The sequence below is a fragment of the Rhinolophus ferrumequinum genome, chromosome 21 (genome assembly GCF_004115265.2).
Source record: "Rhinolophus ferrumequinum isolate MPI-CBG mRhiFer1 chromosome 21, mRhiFer1_v1.p, whole genome shotgun sequence".
Taxonomy (NCBI): domain Eukaryota; kingdom Metazoa; phylum Chordata; class Mammalia; order Chiroptera; family Rhinolophidae; genus Rhinolophus; species Rhinolophus ferrumequinum.
In genome coordinates this window covers 43,082,534-43,097,723 of record NC_046304.1, presented here as the reverse complement: position 1 = coordinate 43,097,723, position 15,190 = coordinate 43,082,534, and the positions used below count along the sequence as shown (strand labels likewise).

Genomic DNA, 15,190 nt, shown 5'->3' with positions numbered 1-15,190 from the left:
CTGGGCTGGGGGGAGGAGAGGGTGGAGAGGCAAGTGGAGAGAATAAGGGTGTTTGGGGCTGAGGGACAGGGTAGGGAAGAATTCGTGATAGGAAATTTTTGTCTAGATTAAGTCTACAACAAATAGGCAAATTAGTGCTAAGACAGTTTGGGTTTGTGGAAGGGAGGGGATCTCAGATGACAGAAAGTTCATCCCAGAATGTGTCAGGGATTTGAGAGAAACAAGTCACTGCATCCCAGTTTTGGTTAAACTGTTTTACTATATAAACAATATTTATATTCTAGAACCCGAAGGAAAAAAAGCCTTCAGCAAAATAGCTTTTCTTCTCCCTTCCCTCTTCCCACCCCCTCAATTGAAATAGATTCATCAAGCCTTTTACCCACCAGGTCCTAGATGAGTAAGACACCTTCCAGCTCTTTTGTGATGGCTCAGGAACTCTAGAAAGGTGGACTTTTTTTTTTTTTCTTTCTAAGAAAAACTCTTTCGCTGCTTAGGTCTGAATTCTTGAAATGGCTCTATATATTGATCCTGAGCTAAGGACCCACCTCCTCAGATTGAACAGAAATGGCATTCACCAAAGGGAAAAATAAGCTCAGCATCGTAAACCCACAGCCTTCCTGACATGTATCCCATTTCAACAGCTTCAAATCCAAGAGGAAGGGGAAATGCATTGAGATGAAGGCATTTTATCTGAAGCATCTGAGCCAACAGTGAGATGCAGCTGCTAAAAGAAATAACAAACTTTTGCTGCACTAATATCTTCTGTCTCAAAAATAATAAAGTTAGTGGACTGACCAGATGCTGGGGGAGTCATATTTTCAAGAAAGACCCTGGAAAGCTAGAAGGAGAACAGTGGCGTGGTGAGAGGACTGAACTCCATGGTGTTCGAGTTCTTTTGGAGGAACTTAGGATAGGCAGCCTAGACTCCCAAAAACATTTGTTACATTTTGTGAAAGAACCCGTAGGTAGAAATTATGAAGTGACAGGTTTCATTGCAATCGAAGAAAGAATATTCTAAGAGCCAAGATCGCCAGGAAAGCAAATTCCTTTGAAAGGTTGTGACAATGAGCTCCTGAGCATTCAGGGCGTCCAAAGACAACATCATTCAGGGATACTGTAGAATTGTCCTGAATTAGGTCTGCTCTGGTTTGAGGGATACAGTGAGGTAAATATGTTCATCTAGAGAAAAGCTGGCTATCTAGTCACAGGCTGACAATATGTTGGAGGGTGTCCTCATGTTCTGTAGTCTGGTTCTCAACTTCCTTCAGCTTGAAAGTCAGTTTTGGCAATGGGTCAGATTTGTGGGGCCGACTCATGTTAACCAAACTCACAAAAAGCAGATGTATAAATCAGAATGTCATTTTATTCACATGCAATGGAGGTGATATTGTAAAGATGATTTAGAAGTCTAATCATTAATCAGAAGTTTGCATGTTGAGCACGAGATTGAATTGAAGCTGAAGGTGGCTAATTTTCCTCCTTCAGGTTTTAGAGGAGTGAATTCTCTTATTTTCTCCAAAAGAATAAGTCTCCAGTCACTGCAAGGCGTGAGCACACCAGAGTCTCCAGCCTCTGGCCAGGACCAGATAAACACCGTGAAATTCATGCTTTGGGAGCTTAGGTTATAGATGTCCTCAGATCCCCTTCTTTCACATGCTCTTTCTTTAAGTCAAGTGGAATAAGATTAATTAGGCTTAAGCTTTCTCAGTTACAATCACATCTCAGACATACCTGCTTGAGATTATATTCAAGTCACCCAGATCCAATTTGAGGTGTTCCCAAGACTCTTCTGTTGCAGGGGTGTTGTGAACGCCTTGCCCTGAAGCCCGTACCCTGAAATGTAGAGGCAGAGAACCAGCTGGATGGTTTCCACGGGCTCCTACAGGTTCCGGGGTGGCACCAGCCTGGAAGAACTTGCCTCGGCCCAGAGCAGCATCCAGCTTGCAGGTTCAGAAACCACATGAATGGTGGAAGGCACAAAGAGGTCAGAGACTGATCAATGTGAGTCAGAATGCCACTTTGCTCATTTACAACAAGAAATCAACTCAGGTAGACGTGCATGCTCATGTCAGCCTGGCTGGCATTCTCTGTCTTAAACAAGTCACGTGGGAAGCCAAATTATCATCATGGTCTTTGGTGATATAAACCAGAGCATGGGAAGTCCATCGTGTGACTGGAATGTTTAATCGTTTCTCATAGCCTAATGTGTCCATCTCCACAACAGGTATATACGAGTACACGGGTCAGGTGGCAGAATCTGAGAGCCTACCTGCCTTCCACTTTCCTACCAATTTCTGGTATTTTTGAGTGTATCTTTCTGTGTAGCAAATATTTGTTGAGCATCTACTGTGTGGCTTTGTGTTGTATAAGAAAGAACTTGTGCCAGGCTCCTGGAATGAAGCTCCTAAAACTCTTGGGATTTCCCAAGGGATAGAAATGTCTTTGTTATTCATGGGCTTCCTGGATCTCACCTGAGTTTATACGAATGAGGTGACTCTTGGAGGCCCCTTTGATAGCTTCGGACAGGGAGCTAATCACCAGAAAGACCAACCATGGGATTAGAGGGCCGAGACTTTGAGCCAACCCAACTCCCAGGGAGAGGAGAGAGGCTGGAGATTGCGGATGGCCGGTGATGTAATCCATCATGCCTATTGGTTTATTGAAACCCCAGTGAAAACTCAGTGGTGCTTCCTGGTTGGTGAACACATTGATGTGCTGGGAGGGTGATACACCCTGATCCATCGCGAGAGAATGAGGTATGCCATTGGGCCCTCTCACATCTCACCCTATGTGTCTCTTCATTTGGCTGGCCCTCATTTGTATCCTTTATAATAAAGCTGTGATCATAAGTATAGCACTTTCCTGAGTTCTGTGAGTCATTGTACAGAACTATCAAAACCGAGGGGGATTGTGAGAACCCCCCAGAATTGCAGCCAGTTGGTCTGAAATGAGGGCAGTCTTGTTGTGGACCAGCCCTTTAATTAGTGGGGTCTGCACTAACTCCAGGCGGTTACAGCCAGAATTGAATTTGTAGTTCACCAGTTGGTATCAAAATCTTATGGGCCAGGTACTGTTTTAGAAGCCAGAAATATGAGTCGTTATCATTCTTCCAAAAAAGTACAATACAAGTGTTTTGGTTCCCGTTAGGTAAATTAGGGTCACATCCTAGTTCTGTTTCAGGACCATCTTGATTGGGGCCAAGGTCTCCCCAAATTCTTCAGACTTTCACAGACAGTCCTTATAAGTTTACTCCCACAGGCACTGGGCCAGGTCCTGGGATATTAGAACATAAATCCTCCCCTCAGGTGTCTCATAGACTACTGTGGGAAATACATTCAATCACGGTGTTAAGTAAGATTTGAAAAAGCTGTACCTGTTAGAGAGAAAGCATCTCCACAGGAGATGGAGGTCAAGTAGAGATTGCTAGAGATGGCACATAAAGTCTGGTTTGAAGAATGACTGGGGTTCACCAGATAGACCAATGAGGGCAGGCACTGCAGCCTGAGGCAGCAGCATGCACAGAGACGTGGCTATATGAGAGGCCTGTGACACTACCCAGGCCAGGACGTATGGCAGCATGCGGGGAAGGAACGCCAGGGGGAGAAGGTGCTGGAGAGCCTCCGTGCCTTGCAGACGGACTCTCCCACAGACACAGTGAGCCCATGAGTGGTTGTGAGTAGCTGCATTTCAATTCTTTATTTTCCTATCACTACATTGTTGTAATGGAAAACTTGAAAAATGAGAAAAGCATGGACATAAGAACTACAAACTGGAGGCCTTGTCTCACCGCCCGCCCCCCAACAATCACTGCAACATTCCCACGCTGTTCCTTCCAGGCTCTTAGGTAGTAGTTTTACACCGGTGCATTGTCAGAGTATCTACACTGCTTTGGATCCTGTGTTGTTCACATAACACCACAACAGAAGCGCTTCCCCATTTTATGTTTTGTGTATACAATTTTGTATCCAGCTTTCAGTAAATTAAATGTCGTACGATATTATTATAAACTCTTTGTAAATGTGAAATCTCATAACTGCCTAACATGTTCTCATTTAGACAAGCCATAATTTGTGAACAAATTTTCAATTTTTGCCATTGTAAAACTTTCTGTGTCCCCATCAACAGAGGAATGGCTATAGTGTGACACAGTGGAATATTATAGAGCAGGGTTTCCCAACCTCGGCACCATTGACAGTCGGGGCAGATCATTCTTTGTTGTGCATTGTAGGATGTTGATCAGTATCCCTGGCCTTATCCACTGGATACCCATAGCACCCCCCACCTCCATTTGTGACAACCTAAACTGTCACCAGATGTTGCCAAATTGTCTCCTGGAGGCAAAATCATGAACCATATTCATTGCTAATACAGCAATGAAAATAAATGAGCAACCATTACAAAAGTAAAATATAAATGATTCTTATAAAGATGATATTAAGTAAAAGAAGTCCAACACAAAAGACTGTATACTATATAATTTCATTTCTATAAGGTTCGCAAATAGCCAAAACTAATCTATGAAATTAAAAGTCAGGATAATTGTTATCCTTGGAAGTAAGTAGTGTGACTAGAAAGAATACGGAGGGAGGGAGGGTTGGTGATGTTGAAGTGTTCTAGAGCTGGACCTATTAATTTTTGATATCTTACGTTAAAAAAAATGTTACTAGTTTATGTAGTCAAGTCTCTTGGGGGTTTTTTGGTGACATCTTCCATTCCTTTATAAAAGTCTAAATTTATACAAGTAAAACATATTCATTCCAAACTTATTAGATATTACAGATAAGAAAAAAGAAAAACATCAACTATAATCTTATTGTCTAGAAGTAACTGCTATAAATATTTTGGTGTATCAATTTCCAGACTTTTTTCTACACATATGTATACATGTAATATACATTACATAATTTCTTTATATAATAGTGGGATGATGGTGTATACATATTTTATGACATGGTTTTTAAAATTTTAATGATATGTCAACATCTTTTCACTTTTTATGACTGAATTCCTAGACATCGAATTTGCTGAGTCAAAGGATATGGTAATTCCAATGTTTTTGCTACATACTGCTGAATTGTCCACCAGACATGCTTTATCAGTTTACACTAATCAGTAATCAGTGCAGGCATGCAATAATGGCTATTTCTACACATTGTGATAGCAAATCATCATTATTTGATATCCTTGTTGTCCTGAAGTTTTTTTTTTTAAGCTTTCTCTTTGTGTTCATTCACATTTCTTTGATTGCTAGTGATATTGTACAGTTTTTCATAGATTTCTTAGCCATTTGTATTCCTTTTGTTTGTTTCCTGTTCATATTCCTTGTCTATTTATTAGGATGTTCATATTTTTCCTTTAAGAAATATTTATAGCCTAAGAATTTTAACCCTTTGTCCATTATATATATATTGCAAATATTTCCTCCCAGGATGTTGTTTGATTCACTTCTCAGCCAAATTTTGACCATAGAACTTTTAAATTTTGTCTGGTAAAATCTATCAATCTCTTGTTTAACAATGTCTCTGGTGTCTTTTTTCATTCTTAGAAAGACTTCCTTCAACTCAAGTTTATATATGTATTAACCCATATTTTTCTAGTGCTTGTAGTTAAATCATGATTCCATCTGGAATTTATTTTGGTATGTAGTATGAAGTAAGAATCTAATTTTATTTTTTTTCTCAAATAACTAGGAAGTTGTCTAACTCAATTGGCAAATAAATCCATCCTTTCCCAAAGTTGCGATGTCCCTTTAACATAGAGAATGTTAGCTTATAATAAACGTAGGTTTATTTCTAGACTTTCTACTCTGCTCTCTTACTTCATCTGTTTCTTCCCATGCTTATCTGCCCCTAGTGGAACATTGCTATAATTATCATGGTGTTATATGTTTTCAAAAATCGTTTAGCTAGTGTAATAAATGTTGAATCGTTTTGTTCCAAGTGAAGTGTAGAATTATTTTGCTAAATTTTTAAATCTTGTTGGCTCTTTTCTTGAATTTTCATGACATGTCTAGCACTGAGACACTGAGGCCTGCCAATAACCAGCCAGTGAGCTTGAAAGTGAATCCTCTCCCAGTTGAGCTTTCAGATAAGACGGCAGCTCCAGCCCACAGCTTGACTGAAAGCTCCTGAGTGATGAGCAGAACCAGCCAGCTAAACCAGGGGTGTCCAAACTTTTTTCAACGGTTTTCACCAAGGGCCATATGCGGTAAAATACACAAACAGCCGGGCCACTCACTCGAGGTGAAGTACGTATTGCCTCACCTGGTTTATTTAAGTAAACTAAATATATTTTGGAATTTGCTGCGGGCCAATTAACAATGGATCGCGGGCCGCAGTTGGCCCGCAGGCTGCAGTTTTGACACCCCTGAGCTAAACCATTCCCAGATTCCTGCGCCACAGCAAGTGTGAGTAATAAATGTTGATTCTTTTAAGCTGCTAAATTTTGCAGTAATTTGTTTTGCCGGATAGGTAACAACACACAGTTGAGGGCCCCTTACGCCCCTCCCTAATCCATTTTCCTATTCTTCCCAGAGATAATCATTATGCTGAACTTGGGGTTTCTACCATTCTCTGAACCTGGGGTTTTTTCCTATTATGATTATGCCAACTACTATTGTAAAAAATATATAATAAATTAATTTGGAGGGTTTTTAAAAAAATCTAATTCCAAATTTTAGAACATTCAATATAAATATGTACTTGTAATTTAATAAATGATTTTTTTACATTTATGCATAATTGGGACACTTTTTCTTTCACAATTTGGGTACTTCCTTGTCTAAGGTTACAATGAAATGAGAAAGAAAATCTATTGTCAATAATAATAATGATTATAATAGCTGGCTCCTACTGAGCACTGTTCCAAGTATTTAAATCTTTAAATCAAAATGAGCTTATACTTTTATTATCCCAGTTTTACAGATGAATAATAGGCACAGAAAGGTTAAGTAACTCGCCCAAGATTATACAGATATAATCAAATGATACCGAAACCATTAGGTACTACCAGTGCTATCTATATAAGGTAGAAGAAGAAAGAAGGGAAAAGAGCCAATTAACATGAAACATAGTTGTTAGAGGCTCCTCAACAATTGGACATAAGGTCTAAGCTGATTATTATAGCTGCCTTCTTCCATCACTTATTCCACGTTTCTCTTACCTGCAAGAGACATGTAGGTAAGCCTGGTAGGGAGACCCAAAACTGTATTCCTGTAGGACCTGAATTCTTGATAATCCTGTCGTTATTGATTGCTGTACTTTCCCATTAACCAGGTCTTTGGGACAAGGGCACACTAAAATGTGCCCCCGGTGAATCTTTGGGTTCCAGACTTTGCCTCTTTCCTCGGCTAAGTAGCAGAGGAGTTTCCCCGTTGGTAATCACATCGGTCATGCAGTCTTAGCTGGGGCTGCTATAACAAAGATGGCTTAAACAACAGACATTTATTTCTGGGGCTGGAAGTCCGAGAGTCCAAGATCCGGGTGTCAGCATGGTTAAGTTCTGGTGAGAACTCTTCCTGGCTTGCAGATGGCTGCCTTCTTGCTGTGTCCTCACATGGGGTGGGTGGATGGAGAGGGAGAGAGAGAGAGGAAAGGGCTCTGGACTCCTCCTTTTACAAGGACACTCATCCCATCATGGGGGCTCCACCCTCATGACCTCATCGAACCCTAATTACTTTCAAAGGCCCACCTCCTAATACTACTAATACCATAACACTGTGGCTTAGGGCTTCAACATATAGATTTTGAGGTGACATAAATATACAGCCCATAACAGTGACCCCCTTCTCCATGTCTATAGATTCAACAGCATGAGGAATCCAAATGGCCATTGGGTAGCCTCAGCTTCCAATGAATGGAACCATGATGGTATTCCTGGTTTAAACATTTCTCCCTTGGGCACTGGAACCTCTGGACCCACTAAGTCACAGATCACGGGCAATGAAGCACAAAGTTCTTCCAGTGAATTATTAGTGGTCCGAGTGGGAGGGGCCCCTCCGACATCCTCTCGTTGGTTCCTGGACCCGTGCATTCTGGCAGTGTCTAAATCCCGGAGTGGTGGTGCCAGCAGAAGCCCTGCAAGCAAGGAAAACACATCCATACCCAGAACGCGGGACTGTCCCTGTGAGGAGGCGGCGCTGTCCACACTCCCCAGTCTTGTCATTGCAAACAAGGGATTATTATTTTGCCTCTCCGAGTGATACCCTCCCCTTAGAGAAGCGCCCTCTGCTGGCCTTTCCTAAGATCTGCGGCCAGGAGCGTCCTTTTCTAATCCTCTACCTGGTTCCTCACTGCTTGAGGTAGCTTTTCTCCTTTTATGAGAGGGGATTCAGATGTTTCTTACTTTTATTAATGGTGTTGCTTGTGGTTCTGCTTCTCATCCTCTTGTGTTTTTTTTGTGTGTGTGGGATTTCGGACAGGGGTAGAGAAAAATGACAACTTACTGTAGCTTTATAATGCAACCTGGTAGATTTTAAAGTATGATACTTCTGTATGTCAGTATTATTGGATTGCATTTTAATATTAATTCTGATGTATTTGCTGAGATTCTTAAATGAGTTTTAAAAATTTGAACTAATACAATACTAATAAATATTTGTATTTATTCAAGCCTTAAAAATTAAAATTCCAAAGTGATCCAGTACAGAATCAGGCAAAATTAAATGATGCTGTTAGAAATAAGGCTACTGGCCACCCTGGGAGGAGGTAGAGATTGGAGGTGGGGATGGGGGGTGTCTTCTTCCATGTTCAATGTCTCGTTTCTTGATCTGAGTGCTGGTTATACAAGTGTGTTCAGTTATGTGAACATAAATGAGCTGCACACTTATATATGTGACTTTTCTGTGTGTATGTTACATTACATGTTGATTTTTTTTCAGCCTCAGAGTAAACAGCCTATAATTAAAAATAAGTCATGATTCTAGTAAAGACCTGATGTTCATCTGGCTCAACTGAAATGAAAAGGAGAGTCTTATGCAAAAACTTCAAATGTCTGAATTTGGACATCTTCTTTCATTAATGAAGGATTCTGTCTTTGATGATAGGTATAATATATCTTTCCTGTGGGGAAAATGGGTTTCTCCAAATAATTGGGTCCACAGACATATTGAGGTCCTGCCATTGTTTGTCTCCTCACACGCCATCCTGCCTCCCGTGGCCATGTTAGGGTTCCAGAACCAGGCCCTCAACTCAGTAAGACATGCATTAAGTGCAGCTTTACACCCAGCTTACCTTGAGCTTTCCCAGAATTCTGTCTGGAAGCACACTTTGACCTACTCCTCACTTTGTCCTTGAGACTGCTTGGGGACAAAGGAAAAGTGATAAAAACAGTACAGGGACAATTGGTGAGGCCCTAAAATGTTTTTTGTGAGGCCCCCTCAATAATATAATCATACCATTCCTGTTTGTCAAGCGTCTAAGGCAATTCCTACACGTGGGTGATGTTGACATTTTGGGCCAGATAGTTCTTTGTTATGGGGACTGTCCTGTGCTCTGTAGCATCCCTCGCCTCTACCCATTAGATGCCAGGAGCACTCCCCCAGTTGTGACAATAAAAGATGTCTTCAGATAGGACAAAAATCCCCTCAGGGGCAAAGCTGACAGAGTTGAGGACCCCTGCTCAAAAGTAAGCAAAACTATCAGGACGAAACATTCACCTCTACCATCTACCATTCCAAATATCTGTCCTGGTGATTTGATATAGGAGAGCATTTTTAAATCTTCAAGTTGATTTTAAAGCAGAGTTCAAAAATGTTATGTATTAATAATATACACCAGGGGTGCCAAAATAATGTATAAAAGTGGGCACTTTGGTCAACGTTGCTCAAGCAGCAGTTCGCCGTAATCAGAAGTGTCTGGACGCTGATGGTAACCACTGTGAGCACCTCTTGTCATTGCAGAAGTCAAATGTGACTTGTATTCATCTTTTGTTATTGGTATATATTGAGTATTACAATTTTAATATAGTTTTCCTTTCTTAAAATGTGTATACATTTTTTGACACCCTCTGTATTAGTAATTTTATCTTTCTTCTAAGCCCATAAGTAGTAAATGTGATACAGCTATTACTACTTAAAAGCTGTTAACTTTATTCCAAGATTTAACACCTTTGTTTATTAATAATGTCAAGTACAGACACTTTACATGCTGAAATGTAAGAGAGTCTGTTAATCCTTAAAAATTCACGGTATAGTTTTTTTTTTTTTTTTTTTTTTTTTTTTTTTGTAACAGGCTTGCTGTTAGAACAGGTGAAAACCACTACTAAATCTAAGTCGAAATGGGAAAGGGAGAGAGTCACATCAACATCGTTGTCATTGGACGTGTATATTTGGACAAATCTACCACTACTGGCCATCTGATCTACAAATGTGGTGGACAGATGAAAGAACATTGACAAATTTGAGAAGATGGCTATTGAGATGGGAAAAGTTCTCCTTCAAGTCTGCCTGGGTCTTGGATAAACTGAAAGCTGAACGTGAGTGTGGTACCACCATCAATATCTCCCTGTGGAAGTTCGAGACCAGTAAGTATTATGTGACCATCATGGATGCCCCACGACACAGACTTTATCAAAAGCATGATCACAGGCACATCTCAGGCTGGCCGTGCTGTCCTGATTGTTGCTGCTGGTGGTGGTGAATTTGAAGCAGGTGTCTCCAGCAGTGGGCAGACCCGTGAGCATGCCCTTCTGGCTTACACACTGGGTGTGAAACAACTAATCATCGGTGTTAACAAAATGGGTTCCAGTGAGCCGCCTTACAGCCAGAAGAGAGAAGAGGAAAACGTTAAGGAAGTCAGCACCTACATTGAGAAAACTGCCTACAACCCTGACACAGTAGCATGTGTGCCAATTACTAGTGGAATGGTGACAACATGCTGGAGCCAAGTGCTAACATGCCTTGGTTCAAGGGATGGAAAGTCACCGGTAAAGATGGCAGTGCCAGGGAAACCATGCTGCTTGAAGCTCTAGATTGCACCCTGCCACCAACTCATCCAACTGACAAGCCTTTGTGTCTGCCCCTCCGGGATGTCTACAAAATTGGTGGTATTGGTCCTGTCCCGTCCCTGTGGGCTGAGTGGAGACTGCTGTTCTCACACCCGGCATGCTGGTCACCTTGGCTCCAGTCAGCGCAGCAACTGAAGCAACTTCAACTGACGTAAAACTGTAAACTGTTGAAATGCACCATGAAGCTTTGTGAGAAGCTCTTCCTGGGACAATGTGGGCTTCAGTGTCAAGGATGTGTCTTTTGAAGTTGTTCGTCATGGCACTGTGGCTGGTGACAGCAAAAATGACCCTCCAGTGGAAGCAGCTGGCTTCACAGCTCAGGTGATTGCCCTGAACCATCCAGGCCACATCAGTGCTGGCTATGCACCTGCCTGGATTGTCACACAGCCCACATTGTTTGCAAATTTGCTGAGCTGAAGATTGATCGTCGTTCTGGGAAAAAGCTGGAAGATGGCCCCAAATTCTTGAAATGTGGTGATGCTGCCATCGTTGATATGGTTCCTGGCAAGCCCATGTGTGTTGAGAGCTTCTCTGACTATCCTCCTCTGGTCTGTTCTGCTGTTCGTGACAGGAGACAGACAGTTGGTATGGGTGTCATCAAAGCAGTGGACAAGAAGGCAGCTGGAGCTGGCCAAGTCACCAAGTCTGCCCAGAAAGCTCGGAAGACTACATGAATATTATCCCCAATACCTGCCACCCCAGTCTTAATCAGTGGTGGAAGAATGGTCTCAGAACTGTTTGTCTCAATTGGCCATTTAAGTTTAATAATAAAAGATTTGTTAATGATTATGATGCATTCTAAAACTTTCAGAAGAAAAGGAGAATGTTTTATGGACCATTTCTGTGTTTAGCAGTTTTAAGTTGTTAGTTTTTAAAATTGGTACTTTTTAATGGAAACAACTTGACCAAAAATCTGTCACAGAATTTTGAGACCCATTAAAACAAAGTTTAATGAGAAAAAAAAAATCCCAGTCTGCATCACCTAAAATCAACAGTGGTGACAGAACAATTAATATGGATTACCAAAAGTAAAATGCACAAAATTTGTGCTGAGGAAAGGTGCTGGTGTTTTCCATGGCTAGCGAGCATTTATGTCTCTTTTTCTTTTTTAATGGAAAAATTGGTGGGAGGCTAATTCCTCTATGGCCCCATGAATCAACAGGAGAAAAATCCATGACCCAAGCTGGACCAATTGTAAGGTTTTCCCTGGAAACTTGATTCTGGAGTGAGTAGCCTGGGGAGGAAGAAAAAGTACCGGAGGCACTTATTGCAGCTCTAGCTGCCTGACATGAGGCAGTGATGACATCCTGACCAGATGTTTCTGGATCTGAGAGTTGTGCTTCCAGCTTCTTGCTTTTGGGGGACCATTGGTGTGTCCTTGATTCTTGTAGGTTCCCAAGCCTGTTCCTCCAGCTTTGCCCCCTTATTTAGTGAGCACCTCCCTTCCCCCAGGTCTTTCCAATGAACCGTCACTTGCTTTGCTTAGGTTGGGCTGGTTTTGTTTCCATTGTTGGCAAGAAGAGGGAACTAGCAAAGGAGATTGAGAAGCTGTTTGGAGAATCACAAAAGAGAGATTTCCTGGCAGCCTGGGAAAAGAGTGTTTCAAGCAAGAAAGACTGATCAAAAGTTTCAAACTTCAGGGCGAGGTCAAGCAAGATGAGGACTGAAAGATGTTTCTTAAATTTGCCAATTAAGAGGTTACGGTCAAGGAGGAGTGTGCCCAGCGGCAGGAGAGTGAGGACAGCATGGCAGGGCGAGAAAAGGAGACAGTGGACACGTGGAGACCGCCCTTGAAGCAGTGTGGCTGCGAGGAGATAGCTGCCCAGGACCAAGGGTGAGCTTTTAAGGAATAGAGAAATGGTAGAATGTTTTCGGGCTCAGAGAAAAGAGCCAGTAGAGGGGGAAGCTAAAAACACAGACAAGAGGGGAAATTAATGGGCCTATACCGTTTGACTGTTTACTAAGTGACGGACAAGTTTCCTGAGTAGACAGGATGGGTTCAGAGAGAGGGCCTGTGCTAGCACTGGAGGAGGGACACCTCTTCATCTGACAGAGGTAAGGGAAGATGACGGAGATGAGGGAAAAAGAAAATGTGGAATTTGCACCAAGTGAGCTGAATCTGGGGTAGTCATTCGGCATTCAGTAAATGTTCCCTGACTTCAGATGAGACCCATGATGAATGAGTCACAAAACATTTACAGGAGAGAGAGAGCTGGGCTGAGAAGGAGGTGGAAGGGGAGGAATGAGGCTGGGAGAGTCAGGTGAGCCTGCGGGAGGCCTGGGTAGGCCAGTCAGAAGCCCTAAGGCAGAGAACGCTGAAGAATCGTGTGCCTTTGGGGACCAGGGAAACATTGTCACTGTCCATTGTCTCCAGATGCTGCCTAGCGAGGACACAGGAGACAATTCAGTGCAGATGTTTTGAACACCTACTGCATGCAAAGACCAAAAGTGTCCACTAACTCTGAGATACCAGGAATGGAGCTGGAAATTAACCCCCAGTCTTCATTTGTTAATGCATCTGGTTTTAAAATTTCAGCACTCCATTCCTAATCTTAAAAAGGGGCGGGGTGAAGGTATTAGTTAAATTTCTCCATTGGTTGCTTAGTTGTTCTTTTTTTAAAATAATTTTTTAATTTTGGAATAATTTCAGCTTCATAAAAAAGTTTCATCGATCGAGCAGAGGGCTCCTGTGTATCCTTCTTCCCGTTGCCTTTAATGTTAACATCTTCCATTGCCATGACATTTGTCACCACTAAGAAATCAACATCGGTACATTAGCAGTAACTCAACTCCAGACTGTACTCTGATTCCACTAGCGTTTCCACTAACGTCCTTTTTCTGTTTTAGCCTCAAATCCAGGATACTACATTGCATTTAGTATTTAGTAGTTTTTAAAGAGTAGGAAGTAACTCAATGATATGTCTCTTGTACAAGTTTTGCAAGAGTTTAAAACTTTTCAAGATAGTCAACTGAACCAGTCTGAAAAGCTTAAACTGATTGTATTTCTTTATTACACTAATTTGCAAATGAAACGCCCACACACCCAAAAACTTTACGTTCTCTAACTACAATTTGTTGTTCATACTAGTTTAGGGACAGAAATCATAAATTATATTTATTATATTTGTGTGTTGTAACAGCACAGCTGCTTTTCTATAAACTCTCTCTAGTACTGGAAAAAAAATGTTTGAAGCCAGCACAGTGGGATCTGCTCACACACCCCTTGGGATAAAAATGGGGAGAAAGTTTTCCATGTGTGGCTGCCATGGTGAAACAGTACGAAACGGAAGACAGAAATATGTCTGGTCGGCTTTTTTCTTTTGAAAGTCAGTAAAAGTTAAGCAAGAAAAATGCTCCTCTTTGGAGTCAGATCTTAGCTCTTTCTCTTGCAAAGTTCCAACTGTAGTGTTTTTAAAACGCGGAGATGCATTTCCTAACTGTAAATACAATGGTTCTCGAGCTCGCTAGAGACGTGAAATAACCACATTTCAGAATCTACCTTTACTGTTTCACTGCCCATCATCGTCTCCCTCTCCACCAAAACAAAACTCCGTGCGACCCAGATGGGACTCGAACCCACAATCCCCAGCTCCGGAGGCTGATGCCTTATCCATTAGGCCACTGGGTCACCACAGGATCCGGGTTCTCGCACCGTCTCCTTACGCGATGCCATCATCGCGCCCCGCCCTTGCGCTCCGCAGCCTCGCATCGGGCGGTGAGTATTTTGGGAGCCACCCCCCCAGCGGCGGCAGCGCGCGCCTGCGCCTTCATACATCCTTGACCCAGACAGCAGGCCCACCCCGGCGCGCGTGCGCGTGGCTCCCCTGCCCCTCTTCCCGGGACTGCGTGGCCCGCACGCGGGCGGCGTTGTGCCTGCCTGCTGGGTTCTTGGAAGGTTCTCTGCTCTCGTTGCATATTAGGCGTTTCTGGGGAACTTCAAACAAAATTCCAATGACTGTACTCCCCCCGTTGTATTTCTTTTTACCTGGGCGAGCCCGGGTGTCTGCATTTTACGAAGCTCCCATGGACCTTCTTCTGCCACCGGCCTTAAGAACCACTAGCAGAGCGTAAGGTCCTCCCGCAACCCCGTCCCCCAACCTTCCCATCCCTTACAGCCACTTCCCTCTCTTTCTTGCCCGCACGTATTCCACGTTCATTAATTTGATAACCTATTACGTACTGTGGA

At 42.4% G+C, this 15,190-nt stretch overlaps 1 non-coding gene and 1 pseudogene across 1 annotated transcript; one reads left to right on the top strand and one right to left on the bottom strand.

Moving 5' to 3' along the window:
* Positions 1-394: 394 nt before the first annotated feature.
* On the top strand, positions 395-11,741 carry LOC117013543 (elongation factor 1-alpha 1-like; annotated as a pseudogene).
* Positions 11,742-14,559: 2,818 nt separating this feature from the next.
* On the bottom strand, positions 14,560-14,632 carry TRNAR-CCG (transfer RNA arginine (anticodon CCG)). Its single transcript has one exon. It is a non-coding gene; the product is annotated as a tRNA-Arg (tRNA).
* Between the last annotated feature and the right edge of the window lie 558 nt (positions 14,633-15,190).